We start from the raw sequence: 7347 nt of genomic DNA on the forward strand, positions 1-7347 counted from the left end.
AATATTGATGTAGGTCATTGGGGATTGTAAATGGGCCATATCGGTTTCGATTTAGATATAGCTCCCATAGAAACCAATCTCCCGATTAGGCTTCTTGAGCCTCTGGAAATCGCAATTTTTGTTCGATTTGACTGAAATTTTGCATGTGGTGTTCTGTTATAACTTTCGACAACTATGCCGAGTATGGTTATTCAAATCGGTTATTAACCTGATATAGTTTCCATATAAACCGATCTGATGATTATATCTTGAGCCCCTGAAAACCCCAATTTTTGTCTGATTTGGCTGAAATTTTGCATGTGGATCTCCGTTCTAACTTTCGACAACTATGCCAAGTACGATTCAAATCGGTTTATAACCTGATATAGCTTCCATATAAACCGATCTCCCGATTTGAATTTTTGTCCCCTTACAAGCCGCAATTTTTGTCCGATTTGGCTAAAATTTTGCCTGTGATGTGCGGTTGTGACTTCCAACAACTGTGCTAAGTACCGTCTAAATCGGTCTGTAACCCGATATAGCTCCCATATAAACCGATCTCCCGATTTGACTTCTTAAACCCCTGAAAACTGCAATTTTTGTCCGATCTGGTTGTCCGATTTGGCTAAAATTTGGCATGTGATGTTCGGTTATGACTTCTAACAACCGTTTTAAGTACGGTCCAAATCATTCAATAACCTGATGTAGCTCCCATATAAACCGATCTCCCGATTAGACTTCATGAGAACCTGGAAGCTGCAACTTTTGTCTGATCTGACTGAAATTTCGTCTGCGATGTTCTGGTATGACTTCCAACAACTGTGTCATGTACGGTCTAAATCGGTCTTTAAGCCGATACAGCTCCCATATAAACCGATCTCCCGATTTGACTTCCAGAGCCCTTACAAGCCTCAATTTTTATCCGATTTGGATGAAATTTTGTATGTGGTGTTCTGTTATGCTTTCCAACAACTGTGCCGAATGCGGTCCGAATCGGTCTATAACCTGATATAGCCCCTATATAAACCGATTTGACTTCTTAAGCCCTAACAAGACGCGATTTTTATACGTTTTGACTGAAATTTTGCCAAATTACGGTCCAAATCATTCTATAACCAGATATAGCTCCCATATTTTAGCATAATCCATGGTCGTGGATTTCCAAGATTCGGCCCGGCCAAACTTAGCACGCTTTTACTTGTTCAAATTTACAATTTTTTCATTTTTAATTATAATCTACTCTACCATATTAGTAATCTTCTCGTCAGCGGCTTTCATTTGTTGCCCTTTTTGCCTAGTTTATGGAGTTTAACATTTTCAAGCCCCCAAAGATCTTTTCAGGATAAAATTTTTAGACATTTTTGGCAAATTTGTTATCTACTCATTATTGCCTTTTGTTTGATATGTATATTGCCTAGGTTGGAACACTTCCCATGAGGGGGGTGGGGCTGGTTTCGGCCTCTAGGATGGTCATCGTGCCCTTGCCACAAAAAGGGGCTGCGTATTGGTCTTCCTAGTATCAACCTTCATCTACATACCAAATTTCTGCGAAATCGGTGGCGCGCTTTATAAAGTGAATTTTTATCGCACACTGCCTTTCGGTTTCTTTTCTCGAAGATACATTTTCTGGATTCCATCTTGGAGCCGTCACTGAAGACGGAGGTCTCATCGACATCCAACACACCATCAATCACCCCATTCTCTTTTTGAAAACGAAAACTGCAGATTTTTTGGAGGACACCGTAGCACAGAGGTTATCATGTCCGCCTATTACGCTGAACGCCGGGTTCGAATCCTGGCGACAACATCATGAAAATTTTCAGCGATGGTTATCCCCTCCTAATGCTAGCGACATTTAGGAGATACAAAGAGGTGTCGCACTGCCGCACGCCGTTCAGATTCGGCTATAAAAAGGAGGCCCTATCATTGAGCTTAAACTTGTATCGGACAGCACTCATTGATATGTGATAAGTTTGGCCCTGTTCTTTTATGGAATTTTCATGGACAAATTTGCATTTTGAAGATTTTTTGCCACAACCATCAAAATTTTGTAACTCGACTCCTTCGCCAACTCACCGAAATTAACTGATTGGCGAGCGAATCGAGTTACAAAATGTTAGTGGTCCTTGATCTCGGCGTTAGATAATCTAAGATCTTCCACAATCTACGCATCTACGTTAACACCTGGCAACACCAAAATATGAGTAAGTTTCTGTTGAGTCAAATAGGCGACATGACAATTTTAAAAGATCATTGGATCATATCGGTAAATCTCTAAACTTTTGTAGATTATGACACACAAAAGCTTGAATGTTATTGATGGCTTATATTATTTAAATAGCACAAATGCCAAATTGTCATTAATTTTCCCATGATTATTAGCAAAAGAAAGGTATGAATCACACTCTACTGGTATACCCAAGTTTTCACGTAGGGCAACAAAGTCCAAATAATTTTTTTTCTTCTCCATGCATATGACTCATAATAAGCATAATAAAATTATGAAATTTTAATAATTGAAGAATTTCAAGAAATGATTTAATAAGTATCTTGCATTCAATTTTGTAAATTTGTTTACCTAGTTGTTTATATATCTTTGATTTTCCATTTTTTTTTGTTTTTTTTTTATGTCAAGATATGTCCTTGGGATTTAAAAAACACCATAAAGTTACATTAAATTAAAAAATAGATATGTTAATGTAAAGTTAACATAAAGGCATTCAATTTGGGGTAGACCTTCATGAAAGTTTTCGCGATAAGAACCTCACATTGTTTGGGGTATTAGCAGTCAATGGCCGGTGCGTCATATATGTGTGTACAATATTAACATGAGATATTTTATTTATATATATGTACTAATGTATACAAATAGACATAACAATATCGTATAGAAAAAAAAACATAGATACATGCGTCCAAAAAACCCATCGACACAGTGGATAACATAGAATATAGAAGTTATTTGTGGCATTCTCTCAAAAAAAGCCACCTTAAAACAAGTGTTCATTTTTTTTTGGCAAGTACATACGTTTTAGTACATAATAAACTTAAAGAAATAGTGTGAATTTAGGTCCGTGTAATGCAGGGTTGCCACCCTGTCAGGATTCAAACTTTTTAGAAGAAAAATGTTCAAACTGCTATAACTTAAAAACAAATGAATGGATTTAAAAACGTCTAAAAAGTTTTTTGTGGAGAATTTTCTAAACTTTAAAACTATATATCACAAAATTATAAAAATAAAAAAAAAAAATCCTGGCTCCGCAGGGTTGCCACCCTATCAGGATTCAAACTTTTTAGAAGAAAAATGTTCAAACTGCTATAACTTAAAAACAAATGAATGGATTTAAAAACGTCTAAAGAGTTTTTGTGGAGAATTTTCTAAACTTTAAAACTATATATCCAAAAATTTAAAAAAAAAAATTATAAAAATAAAAAAAAAAATCCTGGCTGCGTCCCTGATGGGGACGTCGGCCCAAATCTGGACCGATTTCTATGAAATTCACAAGTAATGTCGGGAGTCATAAGAGAGTAGCTCATTCAAAATTTCGTAACAATCGGTTAAGAAATGACCAAATTATTGACGTAGTAGTCCAAATCGGGCGATACATATATATGGGAGCTATATCCAAATCTGGACCGATTTCTATGAAATTCACAAGTAATGTTGGGAGTCATCAGAGAATCCCTCGTCCAAAATTTCGTTAGAATCGGTTAAGAAAAGACGGAACTATCGACGTATTAATACAAATCGGGCGATACATATATAGGGGAGCTATATCCAAATCTGGACCGATTTCTATGAAATTCACAAGTACTGTCGGGAGTAATAAGAGAGTAGCTCAGTTAAAATTTCGTGACAATCGGTTTAGAAATTATCAAATTGTTGACGTATTAGTCCAAATCGGGCGATAAATATATATGTGGGAGCTATATCGAAATCAGAACCGATTTCAATGAGTTCCGCATGTAATGTCGGGAGTCATAATAGAATCGCTCGTGCAACATTTCGTGAAAATCGGTTTAGAAATGACCAAATTATTGACGTATTAGTCTAAATAGGACGATACATATATATGAGGGCTATATCCAAATCTGGACCGATTTCTATGAAATTCAATATACTGAACTTGTCAGACCTATAATGCTATATGGTGTTGTGGTCTGGTGGCCGGCGCTTCAAAAATCCACCTACTGCTCAATACTTAACCGGATCCAAAGGATGGCTTGTTTGTGCATCACAGCCCCACTGAGGACTACACCATATGATGCACTGAATTGATTGCTACATCTATTGCCCCTGAACATTGTGGCTACCCAAATTGCAGCGACCACTACCGTGAGATTAAGGGAGCTTTCTCATTGCTCATGTAGCGGCTGTGTTATCCTTGATAAAATAACCGATGTTCCTGGCAGTGTGGATTACACCCTACCTGAGCGGCTTCATTAATAAAAATTACTGTACCACTATTCCTGATAGAACCGATTCCAACTACGATATCCTTGGTAACAGGAGTTACATAGACTTCTATACGGATGGTTCCAAACTAAACGACCAGGTGGGTTTTGCGGTATACTCTAAGGTTTAGAACTGGTCATATCGAAAAGGTTACTCGACCACTGCAGGGTGTATCAAGCGGAGATCCTTGCATTTAAGGAAGTGATGGAATAGCTAAGATATAATGCCTTGGCTATGGCTCAAACCGTTAGCCTTTGCTTAGACTACGATTCTGTCGAGATCGTTATTTAAACGTTCAATACAGTTTCGAAAATCTGATTTTGGCACATTTATGTATTCCTGAACATCATCCGCATACATATGGATGCTGGAATTTCTAATTTGATGACTTACTGTCTCAAATGAGAAATCCCAATACAAAGAATACAATAATGGACCCAAAATGGACCCTTGAGGTATTCCTCTTTTGATCATTGCCGGACATGACGTTGTGGCATTAACATAGACAGATTGAAATCTAGATCCAAGATAAGACTGCACGAGACAACACGTATCAGTAGCGAAATTGTAATAGTTCTCAAGCTTAAACCGGAATGCCTCATGATCAACTGTATCGAATGGTCCAAAATTACCAAACATGAATTATCCCTCTTGTCCATACTCGCCCTTACGTCCACAGAAACTTTTTGCAAAGCAGTCAGGAAACTGTGCTTAGTCCTGAATCCGGACTGAAACTCTGTAAATAGCCGATTTTCGGATATATACTCCTTCATTTGTTTACTCAAAAGCTTTTAAAATAAATTTTAAAAGAACTGGAAGTATAACCATGGGCCGATATTCGCTTTTGAAATCGGAATTATTTTCGCGTGTTTCCAAGATTTTGGGAAAGTTGATCTAGTAAGGATTGAATGAAAAATGTGCAGAACATAAGAAGAAATGTATGGAAAATCTCCGCAAAAACTTAAGATTAACTTCATCGAAACCCACTGCATTCGACTTGATCTCCCTTAAACAATTAAAAACTTCTTCCTCTGAAAAAAAGGCGAAAGCCGAAATTGCTTGCATAATTTGCCAATACCATTATTGCCCGACGGCCTGTAAAAACCTCCATCTGCGTCCTGCATGGGTATATTAACAAAGTCTCTACTCAACTTGTTTAAGTCGCCACCAAAAGAGTTTCTCGTACATTGGTAAAACTTGTACGAGATTTTATGTTTGACTTTTCGAATTAATGGCTTCCGTAAACTTTCTGCCAAAATATGACGCCTTCTTTCGATTAATCAGGTATGTAACCTTGTTGCGAAGGGTCCTACAATCCTCATATAACTACGGAATTCTGAACTTCTTGCAGCGAGAGTAGGATGTATTCCTCATCGTCATCGTCTGTTTAACCTCCTCGTCGTACCATGGATTCCTCGGATCAAGAACGGGTTTAATCTTCAACGGCAGGTACCTCTCATAAAGTCTATTGATGTTGCCTTAGAGGAAAGCTATCTGATCATCTACCGACATCATATAAAAAACTTGGTCCCAAGGAATGTTGGTCAGGTCGCTCTGCAGTCTACGATAAACAACATTCTTGAAGTCTCTGTAGGAGTAGGACTGACGAGGAGTCTGGGTATGGCAGCTGTAGGTCATCACACAGAGGTCATGCTTGGAAAACATATATGCCGACAATTGGTCATAAAATAAAACCTTATCTCTAGAGCTCACAAAGAATAGATCAATGAGAGTTTGTGATGTCGCGGAGTAATGCGTCGGGATTGTCCCATTTTCTAAGTCTAGACCAGAACATCGTAATTCTTCAGATAAAGCAAAATCATTCAAAACGTTTGAATTAAAATCTCCGCACAAAATTACGTCCGGATATCCCATAATCAAGTTCTCGACCCGATCAAGAAGTGCGTCATAAGCTGTCCTGTCATTCGGACGTTAGATGACACCAGCCAGCACTTTGCCATTCCCTGCAGAATTGTCCACAAATAAGTATTCGATAGAGTTGCCGTCATTTGACTTCGCACCAAATTACAAGCAATACCCCTCCTAATACACAACGCAAAACCACCGCCTAGACTTCACCCGTCAGATCTAAACAGTTGATAGTCAAGCTAATCAAATCCTATCGATATTACTGACAAAGTTATATTTTTGGCAAAATTGAACAAAAATAGCGATCTGACTCTGAACGTATCCTATAGCATACATTACGTCTATAGAGGGCGCAATTTTTATCCGACTTCCCCTGCCAGATCTAAACAGTTCTATAGATAACTAGAACTGGCAAAAAGTCGATGGCACTATCGATATTTAATTTTTTGTTTGAATATCGATTGATATTTTTCCTACCGATACTATCGGCAAAGTTCAATTTTTTACAAAATTGAACTAAAAATAGCGATCTGACACTGAACGCATCCTATAACATACATTTCGTCTATAGAGGGCGCAATTTTCATCCGATTTGTACAATGAAGTCTCTCATGATTTTCAACTGACTTTATCAAATATGGTTTTATTCGGTCTGTTCATTGATATTGCTTCTTTATCCATCTACTGAATTTTACTTTCCATTTTCTTTTAAAATATAGGTGATGGAAAGTTAACGATAGTATAAATACTATCGATATTCGTTATTAGAAATATCGAAAATATCGAATATTGCAGTTATCGACAGTTTTCCAGCTTTACTCCAGAGGGGGCAGTTATTATCCGATAATTCGAGCCATACAACTCCTCAACTCATACTCATCCATTCGTGCCCTAACAGAGCATTGTAATCATATCCAAAAATTTGTTGCTATTCTATATAACCGACATTACTCATAGAGAAGTTTGATTTCCCGCATTTTTTTGGTTTCTGCAACCACTGTGCATTGGTAATTACTCAATATGACTTAGTTACCACGATAACT

This window comes from Stomoxys calcitrans, chromosome 4 (genome assembly GCF_963082655.1).
Source record: "Stomoxys calcitrans chromosome 4, idStoCalc2.1, whole genome shotgun sequence".
In the NCBI taxonomy this organism is placed as follows: domain Eukaryota; kingdom Metazoa; phylum Arthropoda; class Insecta; order Diptera; family Muscidae; genus Stomoxys; species Stomoxys calcitrans.